General features: G+C 43.0%; 1 pseudogene; it reads left to right on the forward strand.

Annotated features, from left to right (window-relative positions):
* The first annotated feature begins 403 nt into the window (after positions 1–403).
* On the forward strand, positions 404–4,986 carry LOC141010722 (uncharacterized; annotated as a pseudogene).
* The last annotated feature ends 13,504 nt before the right edge of the window (positions 4,987–18,490 follow it).

Genomic DNA, 18,490 nt, shown 5'->3' on the forward strand with positions numbered 1-18,490 from the left:
GTTGTCCCGACTGACCCTCACAGTGCCGCCTTGCATTGCTCGGGGTGAGTTGTGTGGAAAAATGCTGCTATTGAACATTTATGTTGTAAACTTTAATGTATATTGGTGACTGTTAAAACTATTAAAGCTGCAGTTGGTAATGTTGGACAGCTAGCAAGATTTGAAAGTGCCAAAGCCACACCCCGACTATGGCTGTGCAATATGATCAAAATGTCATATCCTATAACCTCTTCAATAATCAAGAAGCCCCCGGCTGCAGTACGCAGATCGGGGAGTGGCTTAATGTGGGCGGAGTAACACGTTTGACTCCGCCCACTTGCCCCCACATTAAACCGCTGAAGAAGAAGAAGAATGTGTGTCTGAGAGAGAAGAAGCAGACAGTACAGTTCATACATTTGGCAAAATGGAGGTAAGAACATTCTACTTTACAATATTTCAATTCAGACAAGGAAGGAAGTAACATCATTTTATTTTAAAACAAGTTATGCTCTGTATGTATTTGCATTCTACACCTTGATGATACACCAAGTTATGAGCTTTGTCATTAGTTATTAGCTTTTGCTAATTATCTTACGGCATGGCTGGACTGGTAATCTGGTATACAGAGCATTTTCCCGGTAGGCCGACGTACTTTTGGGGGGAAAATATTATGCAGAGTTTTCACGTGCATTTCATGAATATAAATCTGGACTTCAAATCTCCTTTTCTGAGTTTTAGATTAATATTTATATCTGACTTATTTGTCAGTGTTTTGTTATGTTTTTGTGATAGTTATTACATGCTAACTAGCAACCTAAAGTAAAGCAGGTGTAACAGTAAATGCTGTGATTTAAGCAGATTTAAAAAGCTGCCATTCACAAGCATTAGACAATCTAATAGCCTATCATCTGAATAATCTGCAGGAAAGATCAAATGATGTTTAATTAATGAAATATTGTGTTGCTTGTGCTGGTTGAATAAAACAGAAGATCGGGATATGGAATAACAATCAAATGGTAAATCACAGTAGTAGGCTAGTATATAAAAAGATCTGATCAATTGTATTGGGCCGGTCTGGGCCAAAAATGCCAGGGATGACTTTTTGTCCCAGTCCAGCTCCAGCTGTCATGTTAGCAGACGTCAGCCGCTCTTCCTTGTTGAGGAAGTACCTGTTAGCATCCATGACATGACATGAACAATATTTGTTGTTGAGGTGAAAAATTATTTAATATATTTTGTCTTGTGGATTTCTAATTGCTGTGCCTTTTATGTCTATTCTTTTCCCCTCTGATATATAGAGACACATTAGTTTACTATTGGACGGTGCACCAACCATTACTAAATGCACCAACAGTGAACTTTTCCACTGTCCTTACTGTAAATATGTGGGTGCAAAACATATGGTTGACAACCATATAAAAGGCCATTCCTCACTAAAACACAAAGGTGCGTATCTTACATATTACACAAATGAATGAATTAGTATTTTTTCACAAATATGAATCTTGTTCCCTTCATTCCTCTCTTACAGAATTCACAATGATCAAGTGTGGCTTAAGTTGTCGGACGACAGCACATTTTCATTGCTGCTATTGTGCAGCAACAATTATAAATAGATTGCACTTCATAAGGCATTTACAAATACACCAGGAGGAGGAGCATGCTGCAGCCCCCACACAGCACCCATTGGCCCCCGCTCAGCATCCAGAGGCCCCCACACATCATCCATTGGCCCCCACACAGCACCCATTGACCCCCACACAGCCCTCTGTGGCCCCCACACATGACCCATTGGCCCCCGCTCAGCATCCAGAGGCCCCCACACAGCACCCATTGGCCCCCGCTCAGCATCCAGAGGCCCCCACACAGCACCCATTGGCCCCCGCTCAGCATCCAGAGGCCCCCACACAGCACCCATTGGCCCCCACTCAGCATCCAGAGGCCCCCACACATCACCCATTGGCCCCCGCTCAGCATCCAGAGGCCCCCACACAGCACCCATTGGCCCCCGCTCAGCATAAATTCACTTGTCCTCACTGCAAGGTGAAGTTAAACAAAAAAAATTTCAAAACACACTGCAAGAGGAAGCATACCCACCACTTTGAGACTGTGTCGAAGGACAGATTTTTGGCCTGTCAGTGTGGCGATGGTAAAAATGATGTGTTTGCAGTTGAGAAATCTTTTTGTGGTCCAGCAACACTCATACATGTGATCAAGAATACTTGGGGGCCAACACAGAAGGTGTTGTGTGAGGTCGACCAGTGTCGTCTGAACGCTGACTTTGCTCGAAGGAGCGGGATGTTGCCTTTCAAGTGCCACCACATACAATCTTTATTGTATTGCCCACGCACTGACAGTCAAACCGTGACACTAAAAGAGGAGGCCTTGGAAACAATGGTGGACAATAAATGGTTTGGTGAGGAGCGTAAAGCCAGCCTCTTGCGTTGGCAACAAAATGCTGATGCAGAGGGTGTGCCTCTGTCTGTGCACCTGACTGTGGGTGGTCCACCATCCAAATTTCATATCTCTGTTTATGTAACAAAGATAACCTATTATAGTAGGTTGGGAAGAGTGATTGTGTCGTATGACACAAAGCAAAACAACTGGCATTGTCTCTGCTCTAAACAGAAACAGTCTTGCATACACAAAGCTGTTGCTAAATGGCATCTGTTTGTCACAAAGAGGGAGCTATTTAGGAAGGTGAAGAGCACACAGGCAGAGACACTCAATCCAACCCAGACCACCACAGATCAAAATGTAAGTGAGTCTAAAGAGGACAGTTATCCACCAGATGACAGACGAATCGCAAGGATGCTTAATTACCTCCTCACCAACAAAAAGCTCCCTGCAGATTTACCCCAGGCTCTCATAGAGCAGTCGAGAGAGGGAAGAACAAAGAAGAACTGTGTTTTTAGGACACATACAGGAAATCATGCCTGAACTGTGGCATGATTTACAGATACCAGGAGTGGGAGGAGGGTATCCACAACTTCGATGACCACATCATCCTGTCTCTGCACTTGTGCCTGATGGTCAGGAATGCACTACAGGTGAGTGCATATAATTCAATAATGTATTGTGCTCGCTGAAAGGTTGATTGATTTTCTCTATTATGTGATAGATTTTAATTTCTTTACATCCTTTTTTGAGCGACCCAACTTCTAAACTTAAGTTATTATAATAATAATAATAATAATGTATTTATCCTTGCTTATTCCTCCTTTATTATAATTTATTCATTACAGATCATTACTGTAAAACAAATGGTGATTGAAGATGCAACTCTAACAAAATATATAACTTACATTTTGAAACATTGGAATACTCCTGTTTCTCATCATTTTCCAGACCCATACAGCTATCAGCAAAGTGATCGAAATAATAGAGACAACAGAGAAGGTGTCCTTTCCGAACAAGGAGAGAGTTCTTCAGGCACACCTTCATTTTGAGGCCCTTACCAACCATGACTACACTTACAGTTGTGTGTCATGTGGATACAGCCCAGCGGTTGTTGTGATGGATCTTCACAAGAAAGGCGTTTTCAATATGCCAGGTGAGTTTGATAAGCTGTTTTTTCACATATTTTAGCTTCATTGTTTGTACAGCACCTCATCTCTCTCTGAATTTTAGTAAGTGTAACATCATATTAACCATGCCCTTGAATAACACTGCATCAACTGTTGTGCTCAGAGTGTTTTTAGTAATTGAGCTATGAATAACAAACTACTGTTTTAACAGTGAGAGAAATCCCAAGTCCACCTGAAAATTACGATGGTCATGTGGACATAAACAACCTCTGGGACGCTGTGGCCACAGAAATGATCCGTCGTGGATTAATTCCATGTAAGTCTTGTGAAAAGACAGAACAGCTTAAGAACAGTGCGAGAGAGAGTAAAGTATAATAATATGTGGTTAATTTTTGTGATAATAATAGCTAATACTCATCACGTTTGTTCACAAAGGTGGTCGGAAGAACCCTTTTGTTGTGTTACCATCACTGGGCCCCCTGGATTGGGCCACACACCCGGAGGTCTAATTCAGTCTTAAACACAGAATTTGAAAAAATGCAAAGCCCCAAAATGTCAAATGATGGGGATGATGAAAACCTTAATGACGATGAGAAAATTAATGAGGAGCGGCTCACGGATGAGCTTGTGAACTTGAAGGTGAATTAGTTGATGAAATATGCAAAATCCACTTCTTTGTGCTAGCAAAAATTATGTCTAGGCTTTATTAACAATATCAACTTCATTGCATTTTCACAACAGGTAGAGGAGGTCAGGGCACTGTGCAAACAGTGTGGTGTGGACGACAAAGGGTCCAAGGTGGATCTTGTCATGAGACTGTCTGAGAAAATGTCTAATAGAGTCACCTACAACAAGCTGTTTGAGAAGGTGTGGGGTGCCTCTGGTAAGTGAAATGATATGGACTGTTGACGATTATTCCACTTTGTTATATGTTGTTGTGTTAAAGAAAGTACAGTATCATTATGTAGTTATGTAGGTTAGCTATACATGCTCCTGATGTCAGTTATTACTGTTTTCTTCTGTTGTTTCACAGCTGGTTGGGCAGTTATCACCTGTCCATGTGGGGTTGTGTATTCAGTCAAATTCAACCTTAGAGCAGAGAGTCCACGTGACTTTGTGGATCTCTTGCTGTCCTGGAAACACTTTCCCAATGTGTCAGTGTACGATTATGCCGGGGGGCTGGCACCGCACGCCAACCGCAGGCAGCCAGGAATCTTTGCCCCTTTTCAAGGAAGGTTACTGGACCCCACCCCAGAGAACGTTAAGCAGGCCTCAGAGGGCAAGGTTCATGTCAACATGCCTTGGCTGAAGCTTCTGACGATGCCAGCTGACAAAGATGGTCACCCTCTCACTGGGTCCTCACAGCAGTGGCGTATCCAGGACATTTTTACTGGGGTGGCCAAGATGGGACACAAAGCTAGTGTGGGGTGGCCATGGCATAGCCAAGTTTAATACCACGTACGCAGCCGACCGCGGTTCGAATCCCGGCTGGACGTCCTTTGCTGCATGTCACATCCCCTCTCTCTCCCATGATTTCCTGTCTCGTAACTGTCAAATAAAGGTGTCTATGCTGGTAAAAAAAATCTTTTTAAAAAAAGTCATTTTTTAAAATTCCATTTCCACCTATCACAGTCCTCAGGAATCTCTGGTTATTTTAACATGTCTATTTTTAATCAGTAATTATGTTCAGGATAGGGTACACATTTTCTAAAAGCCATTTCCTTGGAGTGGATTAAAGTCCTCATCTCTTCACAAGTTAGATTAGGGTAGCAAAATTCAACTGCTCTTAACTCATCCTGTAGAATAACATGAATCAGTCATCAGCTCATCATCTGTGTCACCTGTACTGTTACCTGTGTTTGCTTTACTAATTGAGGCGCCATCTTGTGGTTACATAAAAACACAGCAATCCCGGCAACAGAACAAACCAAAAACTTCAAATCAAAGCTTAATACTTAAAGATAGGCCTTATTAAAAAGTTTATCTGTGAGCAAAAGATAAACTAAGCTTGTAAGGAAAAAACAGAAATATTTGTTGTTCTTTACATGCTTAGTTTATGTTATTATTTAGCTTAGATATCATTTGTTGGAGATACTGGAATTTGATTTTTTTTGGTTTGAGCAGATTCTTTTAAATAACCTGTTTTACTCACTGTCAACAGACCAACATGAATGTTTTCATAGTGAATGTATGCTGTCATTAAATCACCAAGGTCTGAAGAAGACAGATTGCAGGAAAGAAAAAGGCGACGAGAGCACAAAGGACAACAGGTGAGAGGTCATGTGATTAATTAGTCTTGTAGTCAAACTATTGCTGCAGACTAAAGCACAATCCCTCCACTTATTTCAGGATCTGGAAGTGGTCCCTCCAAAAAAGTTCAGGCATTCAGAATCTGTCTCCGAAGCATCAGGTATTGTTCAAAGCAGTATTATTGTACACACATCCATCAAGGTTGTAGAGGTGGGATGTCACAGAGCTGGTTTCGCAGTCATTTCTCCATTTTCATTAAACCAGTATACTTAAAACCAGCTACTGGTCTTTTTTACATCTTGCATTGTTATTGTGCCTAGAAGAACTACAGTCTGTTTCCTTTCTAGAGGAAGCTGAGAACTTACCAGAACTGGGACCGGGGAACGGGGTATGTTGCCTGCTGTGGGCTTTTCTTATTTCACTGTTTTCTGCCTTCTCCAACCTTTATTTTAATAATTGTTTTCTTTATTTTTGATTAGGAGGATGCCTTGCTTAGGGACACCACTGAGGCAGCAAGGTGCTGTGGCAGAGAATCATTCAAGGGAAAACTTTCCCTTCCCCAAGTCATCACCATGGACAAGGAAGATCGCTTGAGGGCAGTGGAACGGCTACGGATGTCTATGAGGGGCCAAACAAGACATAATTCATTCTGGCCTGCTCACACACACACATTCTACTTCCACACACATACATTCTACTTCCACACACACACATTCTACTTCCACACACGTATATTTTTTCATTTTTCATGTAAAGGAAAATATATGTGTCTATATATGTCTGAAGAAAATATATGAATGTAAAAGAAGAATATGTGTGTGTGAGAGAAAGTATAGTGGAAAAGGAAGTAGTTTAGTGGAAAAGTGCTGTGATTGGCTGTTCGGGTGGGACTGGGTGGGACTCCCTGAAAACTACTTTTGTGAAGGGACGACATTTTTCCTCTGGTGCTTTACTGTTTATTTTTCATGTTAGCCTGTTGAGCCTGGGAGCAGCACTGTCTGTGGCTAACCTGGCTAATTTAGCATCGCTGGACCTATGAAGTATTTAAAAATGTTACTGAGGGACAGCTAAAGGAGGATGAGGTGGTGTGTAAATGACTGTATGAGTTTTAAGTTACGTGAACATGACATGAGCAGTAGAGGTATATAAGTTATATAATTTAGAGCTGCAGCTAACGTAAGTTACTGTGCATGGCATCGCAGACAGCTAAGCCGTTAGCCTCGCTGTGTCTCTGCCAGGCGCAACACTAAAGCAGCCTCCTGTAAGTCAGTCAACAGGTTTTACATTTTATCATCTGTTAGTCAAACAGTGATGACTCCTGAGGCACGTTTTATGATGAATGCAGGACATGAATCCATCACTACCCTCAGAATATCAGTATTGCATTTGACAGTGGATTATTGATTAAGCTAAATATCCCACTGAGCTTCGATGACATCATTCTGCATAATAATTAGCCATGTGCTTCTGTTTGTTTGAACACTGGACAGATGAAGAAAGATACATTTGCCTCAAATTAGATTCATTTCAGATCATTTTCTGTTTTCTCCAGCACATCAGAATGAATTGTAAATAAAGGGCAATATAATTGGCTAAATGTAAATTTGCCTCTGTCCTCCATCAGCCATCTGACCACGGCAACAGGGAGTGGTGGGGCTGGGCTAGTTGAGTACAAGTGAGCAGGTGAGTCATGGTCAGGTGGCTGATGATGGACATAAGCAGCCACAGTGATTAAGACATCTACTCTAATGTAATTGAGGTGCTTGGGTGCATAAAAAAGAATCAAAACAGACCTTGTTGTAAAAAAATCCCCCTGCAGAGGCCAGTTTCAACCAAAATGTTATTATGGGGGGTCTGTGTATTTTTCTGCTTGTCCCTACTGTCAACAGCTCCAAGTCTCCCCTGTTGCTGTCATGTTGTCCTGAATTGCATTATAAACAACCCAGAGCATCAGTAGGAGAGTGTCAGTCACAACACAGACCACAGTCTAAAGCAAATGCTCTATTTAATCGATCTCTTCCTCCATACTGGCAAACAATGATTTGTAATCATTTGTTTGCAAACTGTTTGCAGCTGTTGCATTTATTTGAGATGATTTTGGAGTAAACTGTAACTGTTCTGCACACAGGCCAACATACCACTACAAGACCGACCCTGCAGACACCACCACATCTTTGACAGACAGAGCTGACAAACATGTTGTGAGTTTCCAAATATCCCTTAATTTCTGTCTATATATTTATTAGTTGCCTGTTTATTCGCTTAAACTAACACAGTCTGGTTCAGTGTTTGAACTCTCTCTGTAATATTACTTTCAGGCTCAGTGGCAGTCAGTCCTGTCTCTCCGACAGTCTTAAGTGATGTGGAGATGCTCAGCCATCACTACTGAGGCCTTCAACAGTGTAATCCTGTGATTGTGCATAAAAGCATGGTAGGTGCAACTACTGACAATATTCAAAGAAACAGAGAACACGACCATGTTCAAATTAAACAGGAATAATACTTTTAGTGCTCAAAATAATTCACACGCCTACACTAAAATAAACATACTTATAGGAGCCTAAATGCTATTTTTTGTTGATAAGTATTTAAATAATAATTTAAGTTGATATGTGAAAAAAGATTGTTGTTAATTATGATAAAGAAGAGGTTATTTACAGGTGAACAGTTCATATTAATAAGTTAGTACTTAATTCATTTCACTTAAAAATGTGTGGATGTTTTTTGGTTTAAAAATCGCACATGTAACCTTTAATGCAGATGAGTGTGGGTGCGTGGTTGACGTAAAACAGTCAGTCAGGTCAGTGTCATGGAGTGGAGCCACACAGTTTTTTGACCTCTTTGCTCTTTGCTTTCACTTTACCTTTAGACTCTGCATTTTTTCTGTCTTTGGCTCTTACCTGTTTTTATTTTCATAATGCTGGACTATTGTATTTTGCCTTATTTCACGGAGTAAACGGTGAAAAGAAACGAAGGAATCGTGTGGAGTTTTTTATGTCGTAAAAGTGGATAAGGAGGGAGGAGAGCGTCAAGATCATGGCTTCACTGATTAGGAACCTACATTAGTCAAAAAACTCGCTCTTCGTGGATTTATGGAACGTGGAACTGCCTGACAAACACGGAGGACAAAAGAAGGAAATGTCACGGAGACTTTTGGAAAAGAAAAAATCACAAGCTGCGAGAGGGAGCTCACCAGCCTGGCGTCGGATCGTTAATTGATGCGAGTCTACTCGCCGACGCATGTGAGTAAAAAACAAAAAAAAGGATCGTTGTTCGGCTGAATAACGAAGTGAGACTCTACGGTGCTTCGACTTCTTTATTGATTAAAAGTGGACATAATACCTTGTTATGGATGAACAAAACAGTGAAAAGCGGACAGTAAAGATGACTGAGAAGGCCATAGAAGAACACACATCCAGACAGATCCAGGCACGCAGGTACAAGCTCTCCCAGATAACTAGCTTAAAAAATCACATTGAACAATTAATGGAAGACGATACAAATGTTGACACTGTAAAATATAAGCTCCGTGTTGACTTCAGTGGCTTGCATCAGGAATTTTTGGAGCTTAATTCTGGCCTTCAGAAATTAATGAACGAGGAGGAATTTGCAGGAGATCAAATGAACTGGTTTGATCCAAAGAATAAATCAATGGATGACTTTTTCTGGAAATGTGAGGATTGGATGAAAGAGGTTTTGAAGCGTGTTGAGCAGGCTGAAGAGTGTGACAGACAGGTTGCACCTGCAGACAGTAGGTCTACATCAACAAAAGTGAGCACTAGCGGTCAAAGTAAAGCTACATCACGGAGTGGAAACTCACGTTCATCAGCGTCTTCAGTCAGATTAAAGGCTGAAATGGAACAAGCATTATTAAGAGCAAAAGCTGCAGCTTTACAGGAGAAACTGGCCATAGAACAGGAAGAAGCAGAGTTTGAATCCCACCAAAAGCACTAGCTGAGTCTGATGCTAAAATGGAGGTCTTACAAAAATATGAGAACACACAAGAAGATGGTAGCACAGGTAAAGCTGATGATAACGGTCAAACAGACACAAAACCCACCCTTCAACCACCATCAAGACCCACCTTACCAGCGCCCAGGGTTAAACAAAATACTCCAGCAGCAACTGATCAATTGGCTACGCCTGCGCCAAAGACTGAAATTAGAGAGCCACAGGGACCAGTGCTCGATGGGCTTTGCCAAGCCATCTCTCAGCAAGCCAACGTCACAGAGTATCTTGTGAGAAGTCACAAAGCTTCACTACTTCCTGATCTCACCATCCCAACATTTAAAGGAGACCCACTGGAATACAATTCCTTTATTAGAGCCATTGAACATGGAATTGAAGGCCGCACAAGTGACCATCGTGATCGTCTTCAATTTTTGCTACAGTACACAAGTGGACAACCACATGAGTTGGTTAAGAGCTGCATCCACATGGAATCTTCAGCAGGATATGCTAAAGCAAAACAAATGTTGAAAGAGTTCTTTGGTGACGACTTCAAGATAGCGGAAGCGTACATAAAGGAAGCTTTGGACTGGCCCACAATCAAGCCAGAAGATGGTGCATCCCTTCAATCCTTTGCACTATTCCTAACAGGCTGCTCTAACACAATGACAGATATTAGCTACATGGAAGACTTGGACAATACAGCTAATATAAAAGCACTGGCAAATAAACTTCCATACAAGCTCAAGGAATCCTGGAGGAAGTCCGCTTGCGACCTGCAAGAAAGAACAAAGAAAAGAGTCAAGTTCGAGGACTTTGTTGACTTCGTGAATAAGCAAGTTAAGTATCTTCTGCATCCACTCTATGGAAACATAAAAGAAAACACAATAAACACGAAAGAGCCTGTAAAACAGAAACCGAAACCACAATACGCAGAGACACTCAAATCAAGGAAAGTGTTCACAACAGTTGTTGTGCCCCCCAAGACGGAAAATGAAAAACAGACAGCAGCAAAAACACAACCTGTCTCAGTCGATGGTTTCAGCAAACCTTGTGTTTATTGTAATGGAGAGCAACACAGTCTCACAGTTTGCAAGAAATTCAAGAGCAAGCAACATAAAGACAAGATTGGTTTCTTGAGGAGCAAAGGTCTGTGTTTCGCATGTTTAAAGCACGGTCATATGAGTAGCAGCTGCAAACAGAAGCTTCAATGTGAAGAATGCTCCAGACCGCATCCCACATCATTGCACATTACTAACAAAGACACAAGAGAAGACACAGGAAAGGACTGTTGTGATCAGCAATCTGTTTCAAGTGCCCTTGTACAAACGGCTGAAACCTTTGGAGTCACAGGGGCCGGTAAAGACGATTGCGTTCTTTCCATCGTTCCAGTGTGTGTCAAGGCACAAAAAGGAACCAAGACAGTGACAACCTACGCGTTTTTGGATCCTGGTAGCTCGGCTACTTTCGCTACAGAGTCACTGATAAACCAACTGAACATGAATGGACGCAATGTAAACATCTCATTGCGAACTATGGGACATGAATCAGTCGTGAACACACGCATTGTGGCTGGTCTGGAGATCAGCAGTTTGGACAGCAACCAGTTTGTTGAACTTTCGGAGGTGTATTCACAGAAGGACATTCCTGTAGCTAAGGACAACATTCCCCGCCAAGAGGATATTGACAGTTGGCCCCACCTAAAAGAGGTGAAAATCCCCACTATCCAAGCAGAAGTTGGATTGCTCATTGGAGCAAATGTTCCCAAGGCGATGGAACCGCTACAAGTGGTCAACAGCGTGGACAATGGACCATACGCCGTGAGGACAATATTAGGCTGGACAGTGAACGGACCACTCAGAGGTGAAAATGACACATTGGAGGCAAACACACTGGCAGGAATTACTGCAAACAGAATCTCAGTAGCCAAGCTTGAAGAACTTTGGCAGCTACAATTCAAGCAGGACTTTCCTGATGCTGGACAAGACGAAGACATCGAGATGTCTAAGGAGGACCATCAGTTTATCAGCATGGTGTCACAGTCTGCTGTACTTAAAGACGGTCATTACAATGTTTGTCTTCCAGTGAAGAAAAAATGTTTGTGTATGCCGAACAACAGAGCAGCTGCGGAGCAACGTGCACTGAACTTACAGAAGAGGTTCTCAAAGGACGGCAAGTTCTATGGAGAATATGTGGCGTTCATGGACGACGTGCTCAAGAAAGGTTACGCCATGAAGCTTGTAGGTGATGAGTGTGAACCTACTGAGGGGCGAACGTGGTATTTGCCTCACCACGGAGTCAGACATCCAACCAAGCAGAAGTTGCGCGTTGTGTTCGACTGCGGCGCAAGCTTCCAAGGAATATCATTGAACCAGCAGCTCCTACAGGGTCTGGACCTTACAAGCTCGCTGGTGGGGGTCCTCATGAGGTTCCGCCAGGAGGCTGTGGCGGTCATGGCAGACGTGGAGGCCATGTTCCACCAAGTCAAAGTGAGTAATGAAGACACAGATCTTCTGAGATTTCTATGGTGGCCTGGCGGCAACTATGAGCAGGGTCTCGTCGAACATAAGATGCTGGTGCATATCTTCGGCGCAACATCATCGCCAAGTGTCGCCACCTTTGTGCTCCAGAAATGCGCAACAGATTTCGCAGAGGAGTTTGGACAAGAGACGGCTAAAACAGTCAGGAAAAATTTTTACGTGGACGACTGTCTTAAGTCGGCTTCTGATGAAGATACAGCCATCACACTGTGTGTTGAGTTGAGAAGCATGTTGGCAAAGGGAGGATTCCGGCTGACAAAGTGGTCAAGCAACAGCAGGAAGTTGCTTAATTCAATCCCAGAAGAGGAAAAGGCTCAAGGGTTTCAAGATCTGGACTTAGATGAGGACAACTTGCCCATGGAGAGAGCATTGGGTATCCAGTGGTGTGCCGATTCAGATCAGTTCAGGTTCAAGATCAATCTCAAAGATCGACCACACACTAGGAGAGGCCTGCTTTCCTTGGTCAGCTCAATTTTTGATCCGCTGGGCTTTCTCGCTCCAGTAATATTGCCCGCCAAAAGAATTCTGCAGGATTTATGTCGGCAGAAGTATAGCTGGGACGAAGACCTGCCAGACACTGTGGTCAAAGGTTGGAATAAGTGGATCTCAAGTTTGCCACAGATTGAGAAATTTGGAGTTGACAGATGTGTCAAGTCGAAGCAGTTTGGTGCGCCAGTCTTTGCGCAGCTTCATCACTTTGCTGACGCTAGTGAAGATGCCTACGGCACCACAAGCTACTTACTGCTGCGCTTTTCAACGGGTGAAGCTCAATCCACCTTGATCCTGGCAAAGACAAGGGTCGCTCCCTTAAAGTCACCAACTATTCCCAGAATGGAACTGACAGCGGCCACAGTCGCAATAAAAATGGACAAGCTTCTGAGGAAAGAGCTTGAGTTGGAGCTTCACGAATCCATCTTTTGGACCGATAGCACGGCTGTGCTAAAGTACTTGAACAGTGAGAGCACCAGATTCAAGACGTTCGTTGCTAACAGGGTTTCAGCAATCCTGGATCACTCTCAGACATCTCAGTGGAGATACATTAACACCACTCTGAATCCCGCTGACGTTGTCTCAAGAGGACAGACTGTGGAAGCATTTTTGAAAAATGAGAGCTGGCTTTCAGGACCAAGTTTCTTGCTTAGCTCACAAGAGCAGTGGCCTAAAAATCCAGATCCGGGCATGCTGGATATCGACGACCCAGAGGTCAAATATTAGGGCCAGTGCCCTGGCCCTAATATTAACATCGCAAGCAGTCTGTCTGCTGGGGTTGGTGAATGCTGTTTCACTACACGACAGCTTACCTCCACCGATCGCTGTCCACCACAAATTACTGGTAACGTAATCAATTTGAACAACCCTGTTAGTGGTAGGCAAGCATTAGTGGTGCCAGTCAATCAAAATATTGAGATGAGTCAACAGCTAACCAAAATGAAGTATAGATCCATAAACCCTGCAATTATTAAACACAGGAGGCGGGACTTCTTTCAAACCGTCAATCAAGCAAAAATACTTTGGGATCCAAGAGCAAAACTTAAGGATTTGCTGAAAGAGCTAAAGGAAAAGAGAAAGGAGCTACGAGCAGTAGACGGAGAAAGCCGGATGACAGAGTTCAAGAAAGCCATTAAAGGAAAGTATCTGACTTGTGATGACTTGACTGAAGCAGAAACAGAAATTGTGAAATGCTGTCAGAAACAAAGCTTCAAAGAAGACTTGGCTATGCTAAAGGAGCATCAAAGAGTGAAGAAAAGTAGCTCACTCGTTAAGTTAAATCCAGTGCTCCGAGACGGAGTTATGAGAGTTGGCGGAAGGTTGAGTCGCGCGGCTATGCCTGATGACTCCAAGCAGCAAGTCATCTTGCCTAAGGATTCACACGTCACAAGGCTTGTGTTGAGACACATTCATGACATTACAGCTCACGCCGGAAGGAATCACATGTTGGCTCAGCTACGGCAACGATTCTGGATCCCTGGAGCAAGTGGAGCTATCAGAAGGTTCCTGTCGAAGTGTGTCATCTGTAAAAGGCTACATGGAGCAGCTGGCAAGCAGCTCATGGCAGATCTACCAACATGCAGGGTCTTGCCAGATGACCCTCCTTTTACAAGAGTCGGCATAGATTACTTCGGTCCGTTCCTAGTGAAGAGAGGACGAGTCCAGGTAAAGAGATATGGCGTTATCTTCACGTGTCTTGCTATACGAGCAGTGCATCTGGAAGTTGCTTCTTCTCTCGACACTGATGCCTGTCTCAACGCAATCAGAAGATTTCTTGCCAGAAGAGGACAAGTCAGAGAGATGTATTCAGATAATGGAACCAACTTTCGGTCAGCTGACAGTGAGATGAGGAAATCAATCAACGAATGGAACACCAACAGGATCCAGAAACATTTGCAACAGAGAGGTGTTCAGTGGCATTTCAATCCGCCAGCGGGTTCTCACCACGGAGGCAGCTGGGAGCGGTTAATTCGTTCAGTGAGAAAAATCCTGAACATCACGGTCAAGGAGCAACTGCTGGATGAAGAAGGTCTCCACACCCTACTTTGTGAAGCTGAGGCGGTCATAAACAGCAGGCCCATCACAAAGGCATCATCAGACCTCAACGATTTAGAGGCCCTCACGCCCAACCACTTGTTGTTGCTCAAAGTCAAGCCCGAGTTACCACCAGGAGTATTTCATGAAGATGACCAGTACGTCAACCGGAGATGGAGACAGATTCAATACCTCGCGGATGTCTTCTGGAAACGCTGGTGCAAAGAGTATCTGACACAGCTCCAAGAACGTCAGCGATGGTCTTCACCTGGAAGAAACTTCTGTGTCGGCGATGTGGTGCTGATAATGGATGATACATCACCCAGAAACTCCTGGCCACTTGGAAGAATAGTGGAGACTTTTCCTGATAGAAATGGTTTCGTTCGTCAGGTTAAAGTGAAGACCAAGACCAACGAGCTTTGTCGCCCTGTAACAAAGCTATGTCTTCTTCAAGAATCAGAGGATAACTGATGGACTGTTATGAAGATCTCATCATGAATGGGACTAAGAACACCAAGCTTCTTTCACTAAGTGATAAGTAATGTTATTCAGGCTCCTTTAATTTAAGTTGACACTTTTGGAGTAATTGTTTCAAGGACATTGATAACAATTAGGGGCCGGTAATATAGGAGCCTAAATGCTATTTTTTGTTGATAAGTATTTAAATAATAATTTAAGTTGATATGTGAAAAAAGATTGTTGTTAATTATGATAAAGAAGAGGTTATTTACAGGTGAACAGTTCATATTAATAAGTTAGTACTTAATTCATTTCACTTAAAAATGTGTGGATGTTTTTTGGTTTAAAAATCGCACATGTAACCTTTAATGCAGATGAGTGTGGGTGCGTGGTTGACGTAAAACAGTCAGTCAGGTCAGTGTCATGGAGTGGAGCCACACAGTTTTTTGACCTCTTTGCTCTTTGCTCTTTGCTTTCACTTTACCTTTAGACTCCGCATTTTTTCTGTCTTTGGCTCTTACCTGTTTTTATTTTCATAATGCTGGACTATTGTATTTTGCCTTATTTCACGGAGTAAACGGTGAAAAGAAACGAAGGAATCGTGTGGAGTTTTTTATGTCGTAAAAGTGAATAAGGAGGGAGGAGAGCGTCAAGATCATGGCTTCACTGATTAGGAACCTACAATACTAATAAATGTTTCCAAATGTCACAACACCTTCATCAGGCCACATCGACACAGAGTGTCCTTACAGAAGGACAATTGAACAAAGAAAGTATTTAAATGTAATTGTCTACATGTTGTTGTCATTTGGGTTTTAATACAGTAATCACCTTGACTTTAGTACTGAGATCACCGTACCACTACATGCTTCTCCTTCATTCAAAAGCACATTCATGCAGTGGTTGGGTGCATGGTTGCGACTGATTAATCATGACCGTATAATAGAAGTAACAGTGGTTCTGCCATATTTTACAGATCATCAGAGTGACCTGATGATGCTGTGTTTGAGGTTCTCCTGGACCCCGCCAGACTCTCTGCAGTATGAGAGACCATCAGAGGAGGAAGGTATTGTTGGGCGGGTGTTGCTTCAGTCAAGCAAAAGCCCGCAAGACAACGGCCAGCAGCATCAGGAAGTATCAGTATCCACAGAAGAGGCATCAGGATGACCTGTGTGACCTGAGAGCTCCATTATCAGCTGACACGACTTCAGTATAAAAGAAACTTGATTTCAGGACATGATCTGGACAGTTTACATAAATTTAAAGTGTTTCCTACTTGTATCTATACCTAATTTATCCTCATTGGCACTGAATACAGTGGTTTGTTTTTAATGAAAGTTTTTGTCTTCTTTGAATTCAACACTAAGGGCACTGTGGCATTAGAGAAAAGACAGTCTGGAAAGAGTTTTGCCATTAATCCTTTAATAAATAGTGACTGTAAGCATCACACGTCAAACTTATTATTGTGTTGACAGATCACAATATATTGTGTTGAATATTGGGTATGGTATTTTGAAAGGGTATCAAACAATCTGCACGTTTGACACATTTTAAAGCATAAATCAGGGTTGATATCCTTAAACGCTTGAATCTTAATGTGGTGTTTTCAGAGTTTGAAACCACTTGAAATTGTAACTGCATTACTTTCATAAAAATTGTTTCATAGTGGCTCGGCCGGGTTCTACAGGATGCCAGGTCTGCTTATAAGCTGTGTCCAAATTCAGGGGCTGCATCCTTCGAAGGATCCGGCCTTTGCGGCCTCCGAAGGCCGGGTCCTTCAGAGAGACCTTCGACGGCCACGTCAACCGCTGTTAAATGGGACGGTCCAGCCTTCGGAGTATTTCCTGGTTGCGTCACCAGATGTTCCCGTCCTTACCCTTACGTCACGATTTCTGCCGCCCAGGACCGCGAAAGAGAGTTGACTGAATGGATTTTATGGTTTTCTGAACGTCTAACATTTTGAAAGTGAAGGCTTTTAAAGCTTTACTTCCAACAGCATAATGCTAATTTATGCCATATGCTAATGCATTACCAGCGTCACTTAACTTAACTGAAAGTCAAAATCTGGAGGTTTTCCAAGTCCCCTGAAGTTTAACATATCTGGTGTTGGATGTTCAAATGAGTAAAAACCGTTTCAATCTGTTACTTGTTTTTCCAGGGGTACTTCTTGTTACTCCTTGCAGCACTGAGTACCTCTTTGTCTGTTGTAAAACTGTGAACAGGACTGCTCAAAGCTGAGAGTGATCAGGAGCTCACTTCTCATGAGCTCCGTGGAGCAGCTGATAGACAGCATGTCAGGCAGGTCAGCTACTTGACAGAGAGCCGCCCACCTGGCAGCCACACCTTTGGACTTCCATTCATCTTCAGCATCTTCTTTGAGCCTCTTCAGAGTGGGTTTTGCTGTGGAGCATTCATCATAAGGTTCATCCATGTTGACTTTATGGATGAAGTTGAGCTTGGTGGTCACCCTCTCAATGTCACTGAAGGTCAAGGTGCCATGGTGCAGAGAGGGAGGTTGCAGTGAGAACAGCCAGTTGTCTCCTGAAAAGTTGATCCATTTCTCAACATATGAGAGTGCTGTGCTGAGAAATGCAGTAAAATCTGCCCTTGCCATGTCTGCATCACGTGGACGGAGACGCTGCAGCTTCACTTTAGTTCAGTAGCCACAGAACTGGTCGTCTCGTCTCTGTGAGCTTTTGCTTGAAGTTCTCCATGATGGAAAATAACTCAACACAGGTGGTTTCATCACTCTCCAGCTTCTTTACAACTTCCTCAGAGACAGAGAGGATATGATTGCAGAAGAGAAGGTAAACCTCCACAATGTCTCCATCTCCCTCAGTTGAGTCCTCACTGAGCTTTAACAAAGCTCGAAGTTGTTTGGGACGCTCCCCCCCAGGCTGATGAGGTAAGATTTCAGTGCAATCCAGGTTTGCATTAGCCGGGTGATGGCTGGATTAAGGGAGAGCCACGTTCTCCAGAACTCAACATCACAAAACTCTCTGAGTGATTGTCTTCGTTTGGCAGATGTGGAAAAGCAGCCAAAGACCTTCAGCACAACATCTCCACATCTACAGTGAGCTGGTGAAGAGCATGCTTCACTGTGTTGTGCACAATGTGGGCATGGCAGTCTCCTTGCAGCAGATCTTTTTGTTTCTTCTTCAGGTTGGTGAAGACAGAGTTGTGCATTCTGTAATTCACATGTGTATTGTCTGCACTAAATGCTGCCACTTGATCAAATGATGAGCCAAATGTGTCAAGCGACTG

This window comes from Pagrus major, chromosome 16, assembly GCF_040436345.1.
Source record: "Pagrus major chromosome 16, Pma_NU_1.0".
NCBI classification, from domain to species: domain Eukaryota; kingdom Metazoa; phylum Chordata; class Actinopteri; order Spariformes; family Sparidae; genus Pagrus; species Pagrus major.